The sequence below is a fragment of the Microtus oregoni genome, unplaced genomic scaffold, assembly GCF_018167655.1.
Source record: "Microtus oregoni isolate MIOR12 unplaced genomic scaffold, Mior012 000021F_ref0000039, whole genome shotgun sequence".
Lineage (NCBI taxonomy): Eukaryota > Metazoa > Chordata > Mammalia > Rodentia > Cricetidae > Microtus > Microtus oregoni.
In genome coordinates this window covers 37,227,423-37,251,080 of record NW_024543080.1, presented here as the reverse complement: position 1 = coordinate 37,251,080, position 23,658 = coordinate 37,227,423, and the positions used below count along the sequence as shown (strand labels likewise).

The 23,658-nt window shown below is 37.0% G+C and overlaps 1 non-coding gene across 1 annotated transcript; it reads right to left on the bottom strand.

The window, feature by feature from the left end:
• Window positions 1-896: 896 nt before the first annotated feature.
• LOC121460996 lies at window positions 897-1,062 on the bottom strand. The gene has a single exon (XR_005976139.1). It is a non-coding gene; the product is annotated as a U1 spliceosomal RNA (small nuclear RNA).
• Window positions 1,063-23,658: the final 22,596 nt, after the last annotated feature.

Genomic DNA, 23,658 nt, shown 5'->3' with positions numbered 1-23,658 from the left:
AAAGTGAGGTTGGCAGATCCTTTGTGATTTTCAAAAATAGCATATAAAGAGGTCTTAGAATCAATATCATTTACTTAACAATTCCAAAGAACAAATGATAGTGATTTATAGGTGAGAAATTCTAATATATGACTAGTAATGTAGACAAGCATGGACATTAAAATCAGAAATATAAAAATAGCAATGCGATATTGGCTTGTATCTATGTCATTTGAGAAGCCACTACAAATTGGAACATTTTATTTTTGTTGAATGACAGAATATAGCAGATTCCACACTAAGAGCACTACTAGTATATGCCAAATTACTCATGCATGTATCATGTTCTCAAAATTATGTTCCTGGAGATGTATAATGCAAATTTTCTTAGGTCCAGAAAGCATGTATTCTTCCTCAGTGTCCTGACTAAAATGCTGTAAAGAGCTACAATCCTTACCTAGTAAGTAGATAGAGAAATGGAGTGAATATGTACTTAATAACAGTTAGAAGAAAAAATTGACATGTTGCAAACCATGACTCTGTGTTTATAGATCAGTCCTCAGTAGCAGCCACAATAAAAGCAAAGAAAAAAAAATAAGATAAAGATCAGAGTGTCATCTGTGAACATTAAAACATGTGCATACAATTGCTCTACAGGCATGCACTTCATTTTACAATATTTATATTTAAATTTATTTACATATATAACATATTTACTTGTCAGTATATGAGAGATAGCCTCCTATAGTTCTGTTGTAAATTATTTTTCTAATTTAATCATTAAGATATTAAAGATTGTCACTTCTATTTCTTCAGAAGTTAGATAGGAGGGTTTATACATGTTCTTCAAATGCTAAATGAACCTTTAAACACAATTATGTAAGCCTCTTTTTTTCTGTTTGTTTGTTTTGTTTTTATTGAGGGTAGTGCTTGAACACAGTCCCCACTAACACAAGTGATGTAGTCTAGTTTTCTGCTTTTGGGGAAATCATAGAGGTCAGCACATTAGTGGTGCAATGGCCATGTCCTTTTCTTGGAACAACACCTTTGTGATCATGGTTATCTCCCCTGCAAAGCAAGTTTCTTTTTTTATTAAAAGTTTTTAAATACAATCTTTTCTCATTTGCATAGCCCTCCTCATTCCCATTTGCTCTTTTCCTCCCATATTTCTCCCACCCCACCTCCCCAACCACTCCTCAGAAAGAATAAGACTTCCCATGGGGAACCTACAAAGTCTACACTTCACTTCTGTGCAAGACCAAGGTCCTCCCCACTGCTTTTTCTAGGCTGAGCAAGGTATACCTCCAAATAGAATGTGCTCCCAGATGACACAGCCAGAACCTGGAAACACCCTAGATGCCCCTCAACCGAAGAATGAACAAAGAAAATGTGGCTCATTTACACAATGGAGTACTACCCAACAGTAAAAAATAATGACATATTGAAATTTGCATGCAAATGGATGGAACTAGAAAAAAAAAATCCTAAGTGAGGTAACTCATACCCAGATAGAAAAACATGGCATATACTCACTCATTAGTTGATATTAGATGTAAAGCAAAAAAATAACCATCATATAGCCCATGATTGCAGAGAAGCTAGGTAACATGGAGAACCCTAAAGGAGACAAACGTGGAACCCCCTGGAAAGGAGAACAGACAATACCAGCTGAGAAAATTGGAAGGGTGGGGGAGAGGGGAACGTGTAGAAGTTGTGTGAGGAGAGGAAAAGAAAAGCGGGGACTCATCAGGGAATGGGATGGTTTAATTGGGGAAAGGACAAAGAAGGAGAGCAAGAAAAGAGATAACTTGATAGAGGGAGACATGGTATTAGTGAGAAAGCTGGCACTAGGGTAATTCCCAGGAATTCACAAGGATGACCCCAGATAAGACTCTAAGCAATAGTGAAAAGGAAACCTAAATTGACCTTCCCCTGCAATCAGACTGATGACTATCTTAATTGTCATCATAGAAGCTTCAACCAACAACTTATGGAAGCAGTTACATATATCTACAGGAAAGCACTGGGTTGAGTTATGGGAGACCAGCCCAAGAGAGGGAGGTCAAGACCTTCAGACACAGCTGATCTGAGCTACTGAGAGCTCACTGACTCAGGACAAAGAGCAGGTGAACCTGCATAGGACCTAATTAGGGAACAAAACAATGACAGGCTGGGTTCTGCTGGCTGACAAACCTATCTTGTTTGGATTAGTTGAAGATTAACATTGATGAATGGGTATACACCCTAATGAATTAAAGAAGAAGTGACTAATTTTTCATATGTAAATGTTTGGATTTGTGATTCTTTTTTTTTTTTTAATGAGAAAAGGAACAAAAAAGTTTCCGCCTCCTCCCAGACTCCCTTTTCCCTCCCCCTCCTCCCACCCTTCTCCCCTTCCCCCCACTCCTCTCCCCCTCCCTCTCCAGTCCAAAGAGCAGTCAGGGTTCCCTGCCCTGTGGAAAGTCCAAGGTCCTCCCACCTCCGTCCATGTCTAGGAAGGTGAACAACCAAACTGGCTAGGCTCCCACAAAGCCAAAACCTGAAGTAGGATCAAAACCCCGTGCCATTGTCCTTGGCTTCTCATCAGCCCTCATTGTTCGCCATGTTCAGAGAGTCCGGTTTTATCCCATGCTTTTTCAGTCACAATCCAGCTGGCCTTGGTGAGCTCCCAATAGATCAGCCCCACTGTCTCAGTGGGTGGGTGCACCCCTCGTGGTCCTGACTTCCTTACTCATGCTCTCCCTCCTTCTGGTCCTCATTGGGACCTTGGGAACTCAGTCCAGTGCTCCAATGTGGGTCTCTGTCTCTATCTCCATCCATCACCAAATGAAGGTTCTTGGTGATATGCAAGATATTCGTCACTATTGCTAAAGGATAGGGTCATTTCAGGTTCCCTATCCTCAGCTGCCCCAGGAACTAACTGGGGACATAGCCTTGCGCGCCTGGGAGCCACTCTAGGTTCAAGTCTCTTGCCAACCCTAAGAATTGTGCTTCCGTGCTCCCCTATCCAACCTTCCTATATCCCAATCATCCTTTTTTCCCCAAGTTCCCCCCATCCTCCCCTTCTCCCTTTTCTCTCCCCATCTCTCCTTACCCCCACCCCACCCCACCCCCAAGATCCCAATTGTCTCCCCGGCAATTATGTCTACTTCCCATAGCCAAGAGGATAACGATATGTTTTTCCTTGGGTTCACCTTCTTATTTAGCTTCTTTAGGTTCACCAATTGTAGACTCCGTGACCCTTATTTATGGCTAGAAACCAATTATGAGTGAGTACATCCCATGTTCATCTTTTTGAGTCTGGGTTACCTCACTCAGGATAGTGTTTTCTATTTCCATCCATTTGCATGCAAAATTCGTGAAGTCGTTTTTTACTGCAGCGTAGTACTCTACTGTGTATATATTTCACACTTTCTTCATCCATTCTTCCATTGAAGGGCATCTAGGTTGTTTCCAGGTTCTGGCTATTACAAATAATACTGCTATGAACATAGTTGAAAGATTTTTATAAAATTACCTTTTGAGATAAAAAAAATAAAGTGGTTGATTCTTTCTTTTCAGTCACAAAATGGAGCCTGCCAGTAAAAGAACTGTCTGAGAACAATGCCTCACTTGCTTGCTTATACTATGTTGATATATAATAAGTGGCTTGGACATGAAAGTACATGGGTTCTTGCGAATAATTTGTTTTTCACCTTTCATACAGAAAATGTTTAATCATGTAAGGGCAGTGAGAAACACATTGGTTTTTACTTGTATTCATTGTAATAATTCACTTAAAAAACAGGATGTCACAACATTATAATTTTTATACTGCTTTAAATATTTTACTGGTATATATAAGATACAAGAAAAAAAATATGAAGAGGCAGAAGGGATACATCTGGACAGAGGTAAGCTAAGAAATAAAGATATGAGATTGTAATGATAGAAAGACCCTAAAGAGGTGTGTGTGTGTGTGTGTATTTTTTGTTGGCCTCAGATAGTTAAGCTTGCCCAACTCACTCGCCCCAGAGAATAACTTTTACTCCCTCAGAGAGGAAAGTCAAATTGAGTGATCAGTTCACTCACTCCATGGCTCCACTGAATTCCTAAGCAGAAGAAGGACGTTCCTTATAGCAGCAGGAATGGATTATAAAACTGTCCTACTTTAAAATTATGACTGTAAATGGAAGTTTCTGTCTAGTCTGGTTCTGCGGCCATTCAGACCCAAAGAAACACACATAGGCTATATTAATTATAAAGTGTTTGGCCCCTATTAACTTAGGCTTATTATTAACTAGCTCTTACAACTTAAATTAACTCACAGTTCTTGCCTATGTTTAGCCATAAAGCTTGCTACCTTTTCTCAGTGAGACATACTCATCTTCCTTCCTCTGTGGCTGGCCTGTGACTACATCTCTGCCTTTTCCTAGAATTTTGTTAGCCTGGTTGCACCACCTATACTTCCTTCCATATATATTTAATTGGTTACTAGCCAGTCTGTTTTATTAAACCAATTCTCTTAGTCTGGTTGTCCTGCCTATACTTCCTGCCACTGTACTTGACTGAATGGTTACTGCCCAATCAGAGTTCTATTAAACCAAAACAAGTGACAAATCTTTATAGTGTACAAAAGCTTTATCCCATAGCATTTGACTAATTTTTATTTGTCATATAGAGAAATTTCATGTTGGCCATGGATGGTAGTGAAAGGAAATTCTGATATACTTTTAAAATTTATGATCATACATGGCACTATCAGGAATTCAGGTATCTATGAGGAATTCACTGTTTTGTCTATTATAGTTCCCTCCAATTGCTCTGTCCTCCTGTCTTTGCTGTGAAATCTGAGAACCTTGTATCTTTGTCACCAGAAATTTTCAGACTTCCAGAGAAACCTCACGGAATGCAGTAGAGTCACCAACAAAGAACTCCATATTTTTATAAAAGCAAAAATAAAGATAAAATAGTGATTTAACAACAGAATGAAATTCAAAATCTGCCTTGACAGTTTAGCACACAAAATAACTATTGTATAAAATAAAAATAGGTAGCAAACACACTGACTGCTGACAAGGTAACCATCTCTACATGTATAAGCAATTTTATTATATTTCTATTAAAAATTATTTGGACTTATTACTGATTTTTAATGTTTTTGAGACATGAGTAACTCTTCTACTTTCAAGAAAGAAAATGCTACAAGTAATTTTAACATGATTCAATTTCAAAAACTACAATTTTTTTAAATTACAAATAAACCATTTAAACAAAAATTACAGACAATAGATAGGCTCTGTTAGAGAAAGAGAGACAATAAGGACCCTGATGGGTCAGCTAATATGAAGGGGTCAACTCTAAACACGTTAACAACACCAACAGCACTAAATGATATCAGTGGCTTGTATTTATAATTATATCCATGGATATATATGTATATATATATATATATATATATACATATATATATATATCTTTTAGAAAGTTAGGAGAGAGAGAAATATAATTTACAATGATGTAAACGCAGTACTCATACATTAAATTCTCAAGAAAATGTAAAACCTGTCCATTTACCTAGCCCAGTTTCATACTTAATTATATAATTAAATTCTGGTTAGAAAAATACTGTATGATGGCTTTTTAAAGGAAGATATTGATATTTACTGCTTAGTTTAGTCTTTACCTGGAAACATACATTATGGGCCATTATTAATAAATAACCAGGAGCTATAACCACAAAAATCTCTGGAGGGAACAGTTATTGTCTATAATGAATACAGTGTAAAAGACTTAGGAAAATAATAGTGTTTTTCTTCCACTTGCTCTCCTACCTATAGCTCAGAATATTTTGTGTCCCTTTCTTAACATTTATCTTTGGTAAATTGTTCCTCTTCCTAGGAGTCATGTAGCCATGACACTCTGGTGTTCGGCATTGTTCCATAGGGTTAGGCTTGCTGGGTAACACAGAAAGGAGAAAGGAAATGGGGTCAAGGTGATTAATTGCTTGCTATGTCTGGATTATTTTAGGTTATTTTATCTATTAAAAAAAGAATAAAAGAAAACATAAAACAGACCCTTCTTTTTAGCATGTGAAATATTTTTTTCTTTTTTCTTGGTTTAGGGGTTTTGTAGTCCTGCTGTTTATAATCAAGAATCTATTTTCCTTTGCTTTTAGTTTCCTATATCCATCCACACCTTTGTAATTAATTTCTTTGTAAATAAACCCCTCAAATTATTCTAATTTGAGTTTGCCATCTGTTTCTTGTTTGTATACTGATTGATACAAATTATACTGTAAGCTTCCAGAAATTTACTTGCATATAAAAGCTTGTAGCCATAAATATGTATCTTTTTTCTTTGACACAATTAGCAACATTCTCTGCATACCTTGACTGTTTCAATGAATAAAACATTGCATAGAATTTTCCATATTAGCCCATAAAGATTTTCAATGTTTAAAGAGTATTAAGTCTGGATATCTATAAAATGGTATATAGGAATACAAACACACACATATAAAATTACATATATACATATATAAATATACATCAGGAATATTTGTAATCACGCACAGTAAAAAATTATGTCCTACATATTTTTTTACTTTGTTTTATTTTAAGATTAATAAAATTATATTTCTCTCTTTTTCTCCCCCAAATCCTCCCTCTTCACTGGTTCAAATTCATGGCCCATTTTTCATGAATTCTTATTGCACGCATATATACACATGCATATACATATATATTTCTAGATATAATTTGCTCATTCCCTATAATATTATGCATGTTTTAAGAGTTGACTTTTTGATACTGAACAAGTAATTGATGTGGTTTTACTTGTGGGGGTTCAACCCTCCAGCCTCAAGTTTTTCTCAGTTGCCTGCAGGGTTGAACCCTCATGGGCTCTTCTCCTATCCACAATGACATGTTCATTAGTGTTCCATCATTGCTCAATTCACTTTTTGACAGACATGTTGGTGAGACATTCTGGACGTAGCTTCTGATATTTTAGTTAGGTACAATGTCACAGAGAACCCCTTGATTCTCTTGCTCTTACATCCCTCTTCCACAGTGTTCCTTGAGCCATATGTGTGGTAGTGCTTTTTAAATGTATTCTTTGTCATTTGGCTCCATAACTCTGCATTTTGATGGATTATGGTTGTTTGAAATTTTCTCTGTTACAAAGAATGTTCCCTGATGAAGGGTGATGGTGACAGTTACTTCTGTTTAAGAAGAAAAATATTTACAGGTTGCTGATAAATTAGTGGTTGTATATTCTCATCTGGTACCATGACTTTACTAACCCTGAGAAGTTAGGTATCAAATCTATGGATTTTCCCCTTGTTTTCAGCAGATCTTAAAAGTCCAATTTGAGAGCTGTTGCATGTCACAACTTTATACTAGTGTTATCATGCCATGTTGTTCATTGGAGTTATTCATAAGTGGGTAAGCAATGGTTGTTGCCCTCTTTTGGAATCTTACATGGTATCTTCTAGTACTGTAAAAATGGTCCTTATGGAGAGCACATTCAGATCAGTTCCACTTCATGGGCTTTTGATCCGTATTTCAAAAGTTCATGGTGTCTTCATAAACAGGAACTTACCTACTAAATTCAGAAGGCAACCAAGGCAAACAGCAATAGTCTATAATATTTTTAAAATTTTTGCATAATAGTATATTGAACAAAAATTAAGATCATACTAGAAAATTGTTCATTAGCATTATTGAAGACGAAATTCTTTTCTTTCAAATTCCTGTGCCATTTTCCCTTAAAGTAAATTATGACATACATTTCCACTGATTTAGTAAAAGGTATGTGTCAACTCTTAGGTGAAAATTATGGAGAATTGCCATGGTAGATGAGTATTTCCATTGATGAAGCTTGAAGTCTGCTCTTGGCTGGTAAAAAAATCACTACTATCATTAGTGCTTCTTAGATACTATGGAAAGTAGGTTATCTTTTTAGAAGATTTAGGAACACTTACATATATGGAAGGAATTTCACTCAGAATGTCAATAATGGTTATGTCTACTATGTTCAGTCTTCAATAATGATTAGCTTCCTTGGGTAACTAAATTCACATTTCTTGGCATCACATGATTACACGTACACCACACACGGGTTTTTATTTTTATTACATCTTAAATTCTAATGATATATTTATTATCAAATTGTCCTAATATGTAGCGAGCTGCATGAAGCCACATCTGATAATCAGCTCTTAATTATGCCTAAGACCTGACTTATGCTGTGATAACACAATGATTATCAGCTGCTTGCATATGCGTGGGCCTATGTGCAGTGCCCACCTGGCAATCCGGGATTGGCAGCCCATGCCTACTTAAGGGCTGGGAGGGGTTTTACCTGGAGAAAGAGGGGAAGAGAGAGGGAGAGAGAAAAAGTGAATAAAGTCCTGGAATAAACTGCAGTGAGAAGAGCTCCGGTGTGTCGCGCTTCATCCTTGTGGGACGAGGGTGGGATGCGACAGTTGGTGGCCTCGTACAGGGAACCTCCAAACCTCTCTCCATAAAGCCCAGAACTTGCTGCAGTCAGGGGGTGCACCGGATAATCCTCAAGGTAAAGATTGGGGATCCGCGACAAAAAACAGGTTTTCTGCTCTCACCCGTAAGAAGGGAGAGTGGGGGAAAGCAGAGCCACAACCAAAGTGGACCATTTAAAGTGAGGGCCACGACCAAAGTGGACGGTTTAAAATGAAAATAAAAGGAAGAATGGGATTTTAGAATGGGCACTTCAACATCACACCTGATTTTTCTGACTCTTAACTAGCTGTGACGGAGCACATTGGAGAGGTTTTTGGCTAAATGTGACAAAATTGCCTCTTGGTTTGCCATCTCTGGCAATCTTAATGTGTCATCCTGGGACAGGCTTGGTAGAGATCTGGATTTTGCCACTGAGCAAGGTACGCTAAGGAAGGGAGTGATGTTCATGTGGTTTGAATTACCGAGATCTCCTGATTTTGCAGTGGAGTGTGAGCAGCTGCGGCTCCAAGGCCCAGGAGCTCCAGGTGGCTCCAAGGCCAAGAAGCACTGAGGGTCTGAGAAGCTGCAAACACCAGAGACCTGCCTCAGGGCGATAAGATCTGTTGGCTGGAACCTCTATCCCAGCCTGGGGCAACCAGCCAGGACTGAGTCAGACTGGCCGCTCAGCCACACCTCCACCTTTCAGCTCCTTGGGGAGGTAGTCTCTGCCTCTCCCCTTTTGCTGCCACCTGAGTCTGAGCGCAACTGGAAAATGGCAGTAGATTGTAGTAAATACCTTTAAGAATGCAATGTCCCCGCTCAGCAGGAAGTACCCAGAGAGATTGACAACGCCCAAATTCCCTAAAACAGGGTTTAAGCGGGGCCCTTTCAGAGCAGAAGCAGGATCAGCTGGGTTTCTAGGGAAGCCAAAGAGGTGCACGAGGGAGAAGGTGTCTTCCATGCACTCAGCTGACAAGAATGAATGTGCCACGGGGGTATGGCAGCTGGGGTAAGTTATTTAGGAGACTGCTGAAGGAACAGTGGTTTCTGACTGCTCTTGGGGTCATGGCAAAGCCACTCTTAATGACAAGAGCAGGCAGAGGAAAGCCAGGGAGGGGAAAGCAAGATTGCCTCCCCTTCCTCTCCTCTGTGCTGGCCCCTTTGCTACCAGTTCTGACTGCCCTTGCTGCTGCAGCAAGCACAGCCATGGCTCTGGCAATTGGCTCAGCTTGGCTGTGAATGGAAGTATCCGGGGCTGTGTGTGACCAGCATTCAATATGACTCATGCAACTAATTTATTTAAAGAATTGTCTAGATATCTTTTAGGTAATTGGTCTGGTGAATTCAAACAACAACTGGAAAAGTTGCGAGTGGCGATGGTGACTGCAGATTCCACAAGCATGGATACCAGCCTGGCAGAAGAACTATCTTCCTGGATCACTCCATGGATCATCTGAAGGAGTGGGCGGGAGTAGGAGCCCTAACAAGGCTTAATGGTGCTTGCCTCCCTGGTATGCCTGTGGTGCATTTGTCACATAAGGGTTTCACAGCATCGCAATGCAGTTATGATCATTCAGGCCTTCACGGCCATTGAAGCAGGACAGTCTCCCCAAGTTTGGCTAGAGATGTAAGCGAGCACAGGATGCGAGGCTTGCACCCTGCACTTGAGGTAAGCATACATCAGCCTCAAGAAGAGCAAGTCTGATTGCATGAGGGTTGGTGTCTAACTCCCACCTCTGTAAAAAAGGCACCGGGCAGGTCTAGTGTTCTCTGAGTGGATGACACCTGGACAAACACTAGTACATGTTCCATTTTTAACAGAGATCAGACCTATACTCTTGCCTTATGCTTTACAAAACAAAAGGGGGAACTATAGCGAGCTGCATGAAGCCACATCTGATAATCAGCTTTTAATTATGCCTAAGACCTGACTTATGCTGTGATAACACAATGATCATCAGCTGCTTGCATATGTGTGGACCTATGGGCAATGCCCACCTGGCAATCCGAGATTGGCAGTCCATGCCTACTTAAGGGCTGGGAGAGGTTTTGCCCGGAGAGAGAGGGGACGAGAGAGGGAGAGAGAGAAAGTGAATAAAGTCCTGGAATAAACTGCAGTGAGAAGAGCTCCGGTGTGTCACGCTTCATCCTTGTGGGATGAGGGTGGGATGTGACACTAATACACATAAAAGAAAATGAATTTCCAGTTTCATAAATACTGTACAGAAGTGTTGAACACCAACGACAAAGGTTGAACAACAATGACAAAGGAAATCATCTGTCTTGAAATTTTGAAAGCCTGAGGAAAACTTACATATTCACAGTGACAATACCATATGACTAAGTGAGAGCTACTATCCTTGTTTAGATCTTTTTATTGTTAAGTTTTCCATATGCCATTGTCTGGAAGACTGGGACCATAATATGTTTATATGGGGCAAGTTGTCTTCATTTAATAAAAGCAAAATAAGAAGATTGTTTATTTATTTGAAAATCCATATTGTACTTTATTCACTGTGAATTGCATCAGTTTTTGGCTAGGAAGTGCATTCTTATAAATGTCTTATAGGAATAGAATTTATTTTATTTCACAAGTGTTCTCTGCTGCATGCTTGTTTCAGGACTAAGACTTTTTGGACCGCTCTCTTTGACAACGTAATTCCTTTGGCCATTTAAAAGTTTTGTTTATATATTTAAGCCAAAGAAGAAATAGAATTCTTCTATTAGTCATACCACAACACAGCTTTAATTGGCAATCTTAAGATGCCTTATTGTCAAAACACTAAGAACCTTCAGAGGCATACCACAGTAACAGGGCTGGACTAGATGCATAACAGATATGTCAAATTCTACAAACAAAGCATAGCTCTCATAAATTCATTCAAGTGTTTTTAAAAATCTAACAAAACTATAAAAATTAACCTAGGCATTAGTATAAAAGAGTTGAAGCTGTTAGAGTTCACAATATGCTTTGGTGCTTGCACAGGGGAAATGCAATACAGAACTAAGTGATATTTGTTATGACAGGCATGTGAGTTATTTGATAGAAATATGACTAACATTCTAACCCTTGGAAAATGTGGCTGTATAAACATCCTCCAGTTCAGATACTATGAAAGTTATTGGCATTAAGACAGATTATCTTTGATTAAGGGAATCAAAGATGAAAAAAATTATGTCCATACCTAGGTAGATAAATTAGTGAGTATGAAGAGGTTACTTATAAAAGTAGGGGCTCAGGAAAAGCTATATTGTTTGCAAATTCCCCAGTCAGTCAGAGGGCAGATACACTACCAATGAGTAAAACTTCATTCATTTCTTTCTTAAACAACCTTGAAAAGGTAAGGGTTATCATAGGAATTTCATAAAGATCCATGAACAAACATTCTGAGCTTCTTTCTTAAATCTTTCAAAACCCAATGTCTATGGCCTTCTTTCATAGTAACATTTCCTTTCATGTTTAACTATAACCTCAGAAGTTGAACTACTGTTCGTATGAGTGCACTAAAAATAACTCTTGATGATATCTTTATGTCAAGTTTACCTGATTAGCACATTTAGCATAATCTGTATCTTCAGTTTTCCCTTCACCATGTAACCTATAAACCTTTCTTGATGTCAAGGCATGAAAATTAACGAGGGGCGTTATTCTCTCACCAATGGTGCTGAATATTCATAGAAGAATGATCAAACATTGGCCTTGGTGTATTGTCAACTTAAGTTCATTATCTATATCCCCTTATGTGTATTTATGAATATATTTCCTAAACCTCAACTTTATGAAATATTAAAAACTAAAAAAGCTATGTCATGAAATAATTTTGAAAACAAAATTCATATGAAATTCATAGCATGATGAATTTTAGTATTATCCTCACTGTTGACAAGAGGGAAAACTATGCCAGTATCTTGTCCAATTGGTTTGGAAGACATTGAGCAATAAGAAGGTTATAAAAAAATAATTCCTCTAACTTCTTTATGTGTGGAGTAGTTGGAGATAGCATCAGAGATAAAGAGAAAAGTTATAGCGGTAACCATGTATGAAAATGATACTCAACACAAAATGCATTACTTTTTATACTAAGTGTTCTAGTTTTCTTTCTGCTGCTGTGACAAACACTGAGACTAAAAACAAATTGTGAAAGAAAGATTTTAAGTTGTCTAGGGTCCCAGAGGGAGTGTCAACCATTGTAGAGGAGGCATGGCAGCAGGCAGGCAGAAAAAGAAGCTAAGAAATCCCATCTTTATCTGCAAACTTGGAGCGAGTGTGGAAAGGAAAATTATATGAAGCTATTAAACTCTCAAATCCCATCCCTAGTGATATAATCTCCTCTTAAGGTCTACATCTCTGAAAAGTCCCACAATTTACATAAAGAAAAACACCAACTTGGAAAAAGTTTTAAAATACTTGAGCCTATGGGCCTCATGAACATCTCCACAGTAACTAAAGAAAGATTAAATTTGTTCTTTCCTTACCATGCATAAATTTCAAGAATTTGTATCAGGTGAGAATTCCCAGGCCAGGTCTCATGATTACATTACCAGATTAAGTTGCATCAAATATGTATTGGAAAACAACAACAATAACAAAGCACTAAAGAAGTTTGATGGTATATAATAAAGTTGAATAATTCAACATAAACCCAATGGGCTCTTAGTGCAGCTAAGAAAAAGAGAAAGACAGAAAGGAAGAAAGAAAGGAAGGAAGGAAGAAAGAAAGAAGGCAAGATGGATGTTCTATACCATAGAAATCTAATGACTTGCAGTATGCATAACTATTTCATGAAATGCATCTGATAGTCAGAAGATAAATTTAATGAGTAATTTCTCTCTTTTCCATCATCTGAGTTCTAGGGCTCAAGAACTCAAGTTTTCATTTCGGAGGCAGATACCTTGATCAGTTGATCAGTTTTTTGTTTTTTTTTTTGTTACCCAGTATGAAGTCCAAGCTGACCTCAAACTTGGGATACATCTGTCTTTTCCTCTTCACACCATGTTACAGGTATGTGTTATCACATCTCCCTGGTATTCTTATTATTGTTCACTAATCTCATATTCAACACCTCTCAGGAGGATATTTTCTCCACTTCTGTAGGGGAAAAGTTACAGGATGCCTTTTTGTATGTGAATGAGGGGTATTTGGAAGGTTCCCATTTCTATCACTTAAGAATATCTGTTCAACGCAATAGTTAAATTTAATTTTACAAAATTGTCTTCTAAAGTGAAGATAGCATAAATTTCAAGATTGACACCTTTATTATGTTTTTAGTTGCAGACACATGAATTTCCCCCAAATGAAATAGCTTCAAACAATACATTAAAAAATAAAAAAAAATAAAAATCTTCCAGCACTGCAGGTTATAGCACATATGTGAGTAGAAAAGGTAATAAGGGCATTTACAAATCTGCTCTTCTTTCTTGAGTCTGGAGAGAAGAATATAATTTCAGTTCATTTCCTTGTCTTTGTTAGATTATTGTCCTCATTTTCCTGTGAGCTTTCTGCTAAGAGTTGTTCACAGAAGAAAGAGAAAACAAGCCTTTGCTATTTTGAATATCTCTGACTTCTTTCCTGCTGTAATGTCCTCTGTGCTTAAGGAAATGGATCTGATCTGAAATGACTAATCCTTGATCCTCACTAGAGTCTTTTCTTTCCAATATCACCATTACTCATCTTAAACATATCTATAAATTTTATTCTCATATTCACTTTTTGTAAGATAAGGTCATAGATGTCTTTGAAGGACCATGAATATCATGTAATAATAAACAAATCCCCAGATTTTTCCTGAAGGATGCTCTAAAATTGCTTGTTTTTATATAAGGACACTATAAAAAAGGGTAACAAGGGAAAAGTGTGGGTAAGAATGTATTTAGATAGAAATTATTATCTGGAACTGTCAACGTCTAGGGAGGTCCTAAGCCCTTTTGAGAAGGGCACCAAAACTGTTTTACTTTACTGATGTTATATCCATCAAACTGCCTTCTAAATATATATGCTTGTTTTCTATTTTTATTTATTTATTTATTTACTTAAGATTTCTGTCTCTTCCCCACCACCGCCTCCCATTTCCCTCCCCGTCCCCCAATCAAGTCTTCCTCCCTGTCAGCCCAAAGAGCAATCAGGGTTCCCTGCCCTGTGCGAAGTCCAAGAACCACACACCTCCGATCCAGGTCTAGTAAGGTGAGCATGCAAACTGCCTAGGCTCCCAGAAAGTCAGTACGTGCAGTAGGATCAAAAACCCATTGCCATTGTTCTTGAGTTCTCAGTAGTCCTCATTGTCCACTATGTTCAGCGAGTCCAGTTTTATCCCAGGCTTTTTCAGACCCAGGCCAGTTGGCCTTGGTGAGTTCCCAATAGGACATCCCCACTGTCTCAGTGTGTGGGTCTGAGTTCCTTGTGTGTGCTCTCTTTCCTTCTGCTCCTGATTTGGACCTTGAGATTTCAGTCCGGTGCTCCAATGTGGGTCTCTGTCGCTGTCTCCTTTCATCGCCTGATGAAGGTTAATATTCAGGAGGATGCCTATATACTTTTCTTTGGGTTCTCCTTCTTATTTAGCTTCTCTAGGATCATTAATAAGTACTGCTCTCAAATTTGATCAAAAAAGTTTTGCTTTGCAATGATCAACAGCTACTGAAGAGATTCATATGTGGTCATATTGCTAAAAATAGATGACACCTAAGTACTCAACACTAAGGAAGACATTTTTATGACATCCTGCCAAGATCAGGGAATATCACAGAAGGGGAAGGGGGATAAAAGATAGGGAAGTGTGTGTATACTTCAAGACATATAAGGTCATGGTACCAAAGAACTTATGACTCATTGCAGCTGTGATAATTTACATATGACCCACAAAATTGAGACCGTTTAAAATCTTCATGGATGCTAAAATGGCCCCACCCTTCTCTCAATTGTTAGTGGCAGTTAATGACTATTTACCAGAAGAGACATTTACTCCAGTGATGCATTCAACGGTAAACTAAGCAAGAATAAATAATTTGCTATCTGTCATCAGGCAAAGAATTCCAACTATACTCAGTAAGACACAGACAGACAGATAGATAAATAGATAGATAAAAGTAGAAGGGGACTAGCTGAAAAGATGTTTTGTGGAAGTGGAAGAAGATAAGAAAAGGTAATAGAGTAAATCTGACTGAAATGAATTATATACATGTTTGAAGGAGTTAAGAATGAATTAAGTTTAAAAATAAAAAAAATGTAATGCTCTTTGGTAAAAAAACATATGTTATGGTATTTGTCAAGTTAGAGAATTTGAGATCCTCACTTAAACAAACATACTGGATATTCTTGAGGACAAATGCAATATGTGATTGTGATTTATCCTCCTTAATGGACAATAGGCTTACTTTTTTCAACTGATAAACTTGATTCTTCCTTATGGTAAAAAAATCTCTGCTGCACTTGAAGTCATTGATTTAAATATTAGTCATATTTATAAACAACCTGATGTGGTATTTCTCTCTGTATTTTGTGAATACCATTGGTTAATATGAAACTGTCTTGGGCCTCTGCAGGGAATAGAGGTAGGTAAAAAAAAATGAACTGAATGCTGGGAGAAAGAAGGGATAGGCAGAAAAAAGCCATGGAACCACTGGAGACAGATACACCGGAACATTGCTAGTAGGCCAGGACCTCATAAATAAAAGTGGATAAATAGGTAAAATACAAAATAATGGAAATGGATTAATTCTGGATATAAGAGCTAGCTAGCAATACACTTAATAACTGGCCAAGCAGTGATTTAATTAATACAGTTTCTGTGTGATTATTTTACACAGAACAGTCAAAAATGAAGCAAGTGGCCTCCTACAATAAATTGGTGCCCACATGGCCAGCTAAAATCCACTGAAAACCTGAGAGTTTGAGAATGAAATCTAGGTACATACAAAGGAAAAAGAAAATAAAAGAAACTTAAGCATGGCTTAATGCCACAGCTCCTTAGAGAGAACTTTTCCTGATTCAGCGGTAGCAGAAAAAAAAAAAAAAAAAAAAAAGCTGTGCAGTTTTGAAATGCTGGCTTTCTGGTTTTAGCTGCCTGCTTGAGCTCTGGCTCTTTCAGCAGGCTGAACATTTAAATGGAGTTTATGAATAGAGTGCTACAACTTGCTTAATGGAAATATAGACTGGCTGTGTTCCTAAAATTTGGACTGTGAGCAGGCTCTCAAGGGCAGGAAACAGCTCTGCCATGCTAGACTGGGCAGATCAAGCAAACAGGGCCTTATTTGCCCTAGCAAGACTACCACCTAGGTTTTTAAGAAGTGCTTAGACCTGGTCAGAAAAGGATTACAAATACACAATAAGGAGAGATTCATGCATAAAAGACCTGTAAAAGAAGTACAGCATGTTAAAAAATATACATAAGCTTGGGAGAGAGAAGAAAAAGAGGAAAGAGACAGTAAATATAATATAAGAGAGTACAGATGGTCATAGATTAAAGTAATAAAGATAATAAAATGAATATTAAACTTGTAGAAAGTAGTATAGTAAAAATAAATCACTTAAATATGGACTATAAATACGAACTATACACAGAGAGTCTGGATTACATTATTGTACTTTCTTTAAACTTTTTGATTGTGAAGGAGCTAAGTAGAAAGAGACATTTCATTGTATTGGCTGCTAAATTCAACCAACATAAAGGTATCTTGACTTCATAATTTGTGTCTAAGGATATGTTGCTTTGGAAAAGAGGTTCTTATTTTGTTTCCACAGAGGATGAGAACCTGTGGAATACTTCCAGACTAATGTGGTTTGATACACCAAGAACCCTGAAAGGTTGCCATGAACATCCTCAAAAATTACTTTGTCCAACATAAAGCAGAAAGCAGTATGGAGAGAACTACACCCATATTCCCAAATATTTTTATAAGTGCTTGTTTACATTTAAAGGGGGATATTCTATAGTACTGCATTGGTATGGATCATGGATAAGTGATAGAAACTTAAAGTCAGTTTTATTATATGAGTATTTCTGCTCTTGATTAAGGTATTGTGTTTGTGCAGCTCATTTAAAAATGTAATGTAAAATTAATATAGCTTAATAGAGAGTCATCTCTAATAGTGAAGCTCATAGTCATGGTAGTTAGGCTTTCTAGATATATAGAGATATTTAATATAGATAGATAGATAAGTAGATAGATAGATAGATAGATAGATAGATAGATAGATAGATAGATAATAGGTTAGATAGATAATCTTTTAACCTTTCAAGCAGTGAAATGTCCAAGCAGTGAAATGTCCCTGTCAATTCTAGAGTTTTGGAAGTTGCTTAAAATGCACTGGCTGTTTATTTAGGTAACATTATATCCTTCTGGAGTCTTTGATGGAGTTGAAGAATAAATAGTTATAATTATAGTTTTCCTTATTATGATAAAAGATAAAGTAGATATAAATATTGTAACTGTAATATTTACTTGATACCTGTTCTATTATATGTAATTTACTGTTAAAACTTTCCTTTTTATTTAAAGAGAAAGGGGAGGTGATGTGTGATTCCCCTCTGCATGCTGTGAATACCATTGTTTAATAAACTGTCTTGGGCCTGCATAGGGAATAGAGGTAGGAAGGAAAAACTAAACTGAATGCTGAGAGAAGGAAGGGCATAATCAGAGAGAAGCCATGGAGTCCCTCGAGACAGACACACTGAAAATTTGCTGGTAGGCCACAACCTCGTGAATATAAAATAATGGAGATAGGTTAATTTTAGATATAAGAATTAGCTAGCAACATGCCTGAGTAATTGGCATATTTAAGTAATTTAATATACAGTTTTTATATGATTATATCAGGCCTGAGCAGCCAGGAATGAAACAAATGGCCTCCTCCAACAACAACCTCATAGGACTAAGGAAGCATCATTTATATATTTAGAAATATATTGTGTGTTTTTATATATATATATATATATATATATATATATATATATATATATATATTAAGAAAAAGAGTACACTAATTTGAGAGACGGAAATGTAGGGAACATGAAAGTCATTGGAGGGAGAAAAGTAAAAGAGGATGATATAATTGTACTTTAGTTTCTAAATCAAAAAACTATTTAAAATTGGTAAAAAGGAACCCCTAAGTGAAGAAACTGGTACCTCATGATAAACAGCAAACCAAAGACTTATTCATTAAATTATAGTATGCAGATCTAGAAGACATAATGACTAAATATTTCTGTAGTCTTCTATCTCACTTGTATTTTGACAACCTACCTTCAAACCCATAGCATAAAGTATTGCAATAGCAGCCGGGAATCTGCCCATGCTCATGCACTCGCAATGAATGCTGCTGTCTGATTAATGAATAATCAAATTTAAGAATCCCATTCTGAAAGATTTCTTCCTAAAACCACTTTCATTGCATGCTGTGTTATTTTATGGCCTGGAGAGTAGAATCTGACAATTGCAGTAACCAGAAACTTACTTGGCAGATGATCTTATGAAGAGATATGAGGACGAGAGAGAGAAGAAAAATAAAATACCAATGTTTATTAAGCTGTTTAGCACTCTCAGCAAGTAAAGCTAAATCTTACCTAGGGCTGTTTAAGAGATGCTCAGAAAATACATCTGACTGACCCATTATAGACTCTGGAAAATGAAGCATTTAACTTGTGATTCATCCCCATAGAAGCAAACAAAATCACCATTTAGTTATATCCCAGAATATTTATTCCTTTCCTATCAAAGCTTTCATTGCAGGAAACCTTGGAGATGTCTCATCCATGAATAGAGCAATTTATATCGGGCACTAGAATTTATACAGGTCACTGTAAGATGAAATTGCTAGCAGGAAACCTGGCAGAACAAGGAAATGGACACTTAAAGAACACATGAGTTTTTCCATACTTTCTGTTTGCATAGCAAAAAAAAAAAAGTTAAAGTAAAAGCATGGTAACAGATAATAGATGTTTGGTAGTGTGCATATGGGTGTATATGTATATATAGTCGCTATATATTAGGATTTTAATAAGAACTTTGAATACATGATAAAATCAGCAGATACAGAGGAATTGCTTGTTTGGGCTTGTAATTTTGAAGTTGCAGTTTCTGCACAGTGGTGTCTACTGCTTGGTTTTGTGTTGGCATAGCACAGCATGCTGGGAAATTATGGTGGATAAAGCCTGTTTTTCAAAGGGTAAGAGTTTAGCCTTGTCCATTTCAGGAATGAGTCCCATAAACAACAAGACTGAAAACTGACCCTAACGTTCCAATTTCCAGTCAGCTTACTATTCACCAAGTTGGGGATTAAGCCTTGTTCACATTGATTTTGGAAAATGTTTCAAATTCAAACTAGCATATCATGTAATAGTTCATTTAAATGAAATTTCATGTTTTTATAGAATCCAATGCATGTATTATTTCATTTTATTTTCATTATAAGCATACATTTTTCCCACAGATCTCCCATTGTGTTTTAGTATTCTATCTGCATAATAAATGAATAAATTTAAAATAAGTTTCACTTTGCTTATTCAAGGTTGCAGGACTGAAAAAAAAACAAGTTTCCACCTCCTCCCAGCCTCCCATTTCCCTCCCCCTCCTCCCACCCTTCTCCCCCTCCTCCCACTCTTCTCCCCCTCCCTCTCCAATCCAAAAAGCTTAGTCATCAGGGAGTGGCCCTGTTGTGAAGAATAGGAAAGTGTGGCTTTGTTGAAGTAGGGGTAGTCTTGTGGAAAAAGTGTGTCACTGGCAATAGGCTTTGAGGTCTCAAAAACTCAGTCCAGTCTCAGCATCTCTCTCTAGCCCTGCTCTCCTAGGATCTGTCTGTATATCTCTCAGCTACTCTCCAGTACTGTGCCTGCCTGCGTGCCCCCTTGCTACCCACCATGATGATAATGTATTAATCTCTAAAACTGTAAGGGAGTAATATTAAATGTTATCTCTTCTGAGTTGTTATAGTCATGGTGTCTTTTCACAGTAGTAGATGTCGCTATGACATCTGTGGTTCCTCTGGAGACACTAAGGAAAGTCTATCCATTCATCCAAAATCTGTTGCTTATAGGAATATCTTAATTTACAGCTATACTGTGACCATTTTCATTTTTTCTTTTATGTGCATGTGTCTACGTTTCCTCTACACTTAGTAAAATACAGTATTGTATACAAAAATACACAATTAATGCATATATAATTATATATCATATAAAATAGTGTTTATGTCACACTAATAAATATACAGACTACTTCAAACATTTTTCATTTTTGTCAAAAGAAGAATTAATATCTACTTTCCTGAAAATTTAAAGGATAAAGTGTATATTTCTAACAAACTCACCAAAGTGTACAGTTGATCTATGAAGTTTTTCCTTGTGTGTAACTGAAACATTCTCTCCATTTGGCAGTGTTCAATTTAAAACTAATTGGAAAATACAAGCAATTGGTCCTTTGAATCCTCATTTCCCATTATGCAATAGTCTTTTCATTTATAAATAGTCATACGTTTCACCCTCACCCTTCTAGTCCTGTTTCTACTTTTTAACTTGTATTCTTAAACTAGAATCCTTTCTGCCTCCACATCCCACATGTTAAAACTTTATGGAGACAGAACAGAGGCTGAGGCAACATTTGCACTGGCTATCTGTAGTACAAATTCTAATTGGTCTTATTAATAAAAGCCCAGAATCAGAAATTAGGAGGTGAAAACTGAAAGATCAGAGAAGCTGAGTAGCCAGTCACTAGTTCTTCCCTCTCCAAAGTCCTCAGAACTAAGGAGGCAAGATCCTGTCTCCATGAGTCCTCAGACTGAATGCCTTAAACTCCTGTCTCCTTCTGTTTTATATTCCTCTCCTCCCAGTCATATCACTTCCTGTCTCCAACTCATTAGTGTTGGAATTTAAGGCTTGTTGCTCCCAAATACATGGATTAAAAGTGTGAGCCACCAATGCCTAGCTGTGTTTCTCTTTAAGACTGATCAAACTAGTGTAGCCCAGGATAGCCTTGAACTCACAGAGATCTATCTGCCTCTGTCTCTCCAGTGCTGGTATTAAAGATGGGTGCCACTACTGTCTGGCTCTGAGGACTAACTCGTGGCTCACTGCACACTCTGATCCTCAAGCAAGTTTTATTTGTTATAGCACAGAAAAAATATATCACCACATTTCCCCTTTTTGTCTAAAATAAAAAAAGATTATAACTATTATAAGAAAAATTACATGCTATAAGTATAATACATTTATATAGTATGTACATGCAGTGTATATATATATATATATATCAACAATAACTAGTCCATTTGAATTTGACAAATTCAGATAAAAAATATTCAATTATCTATCCTACCTTGGTGAATCCAAAGTCTTGTACCTAATTCACTTTCTATCCTAGCTTGCATTACAATCCAATACTCTCTTTTGATGTCTCTCAAACTTATATATACATTAAACTTCTTTAGTGAGTGTCTCTTCTGAGTCCATTAAGAAAGAAAAGTGTAACTATAAAGTTTTCTACTCCACCACAGTCTGGAGAGTTGAATAATATTGACTGAGTAAGCCAGAGATGCAAACAACTGACTTTCTAAACATGTGAGGAGTGGCAGAAATAGCTCATTGCCTGGCCACTCACCCAAGGTTCCTCTGTAACATTAGGGCATCCATATTTGGCATAATGGCCTAGCATATCTGACAGACTTCTCTGTGAAGCAGGATATTCTGAAGGGCTGTTCTACCTTGTCTTGGAAAAGTTCACCATTCCTTTCATTTGTGCCCTGCTTGTACAATTTGGATAACATAATGTCAGCAGTCAAGGCAAGGTTACTTTAATATCCAGTGGCTTACTCTTGCCACAAAGGAAGTAAACTCCATATGGAGTGTCTTAGATGCCCATTATCTTCTTTGAAGTAGATTGGTGTGCTACCAGGAACAGACATACCTCACTGTCAAAAAAAGGAAGCTATGTTATTAAAACATCATAAATACCATATTGTGCAAATCTCCAAAGTGTTTGAAATGGATCTTTCTATCTTAAATATATCTGTTTGACCTTGAAAGCATACATAATATGACTACAAGTTTGATTGTAATGACCATCTACTAACTTGTATTTCTTTATATTGTACTTAGTTAGCTATAATAAATTTCAAGGACTAGAAATGTTCATTATATTGTTAAATGAGCTGTATAGGTACAATGCTTTGAATAAGACTAAACGTAGATTGCTTTTAGTAAGATTGTCATTTTTACTATGTTAATTCTGCCTACCCAAGAGCTTGGGAGATCTTTTCACTTTCTGGTGTCTTCTTCAATTTCTTTCTTCAAAGATTTAAAGTTCTTATCATACAAGTCTTCCATTTTTTTTGGTTAGAGTTACTCTGAGATATTTTACGCTACTTGTGGCTATTGTGAAGGGTATTCTCTGATTTCTTTCCCAGCCATTTTATCATCTGTGTACAGGAGGGCTGCTGATTTTTTTGAGTTAATCTTGTATCTTGCTACATTACTAAAATTATTTATGAGTTGTAGAAGTTTCTTGGTGTTTCTTTATGTAAACTATCATATCAGTGAGAGTTTAACTTCTTCTTTTCTGATTTGTATCCCCTTGATCTCCTTTTGGTGTGTTATTGCTCTAGCTAGGACCTCAAGCGCTATATTGAATAGATATGAAAAGAGAGGACAATCTTGTCTTGTTTCTGACCATTACTAATCACAATTTGTAATGAACCACCATAAACAATGACATAGGGAGATGTCAATGGGGTTATGTACTATAACTTGTAACATATTTATATGTTCTAGTTGAATCATAATACAAGTTGTCCTTAAATTTAAGCATTCTAAATACAACTCTAATAAAGTAAACCATTCTGCTTATGCATAAATACACACACACACACACACACACACACACACACACACACACACACCTCATTTGTGCATTAAAACACTCCACACATTATAGATGGCCTTTGGGTGGAGGGTCTTTAAAGCATCTAATGTTATGAGGTCATAAGGACCATGTCATTTTCCAACAGGTCCAGTGCCCTTCTGAGAAGAGGGAGGGATACCACTGATTCCTCTCTAGGGAAGCACAAAGGAAAGGTCTTATGAGATAACAGTAGGGTGGGAGATCTCACCAAACATGAATTCTGCTGCCATTTATATGGAGTTTCCAACCTTCAAAATTCTGATAAAATACATTCCTACCATAAGCAACTCAGTCTGTGAAGATTTTTTATGCCAGGATGATCAGAATAAAATGC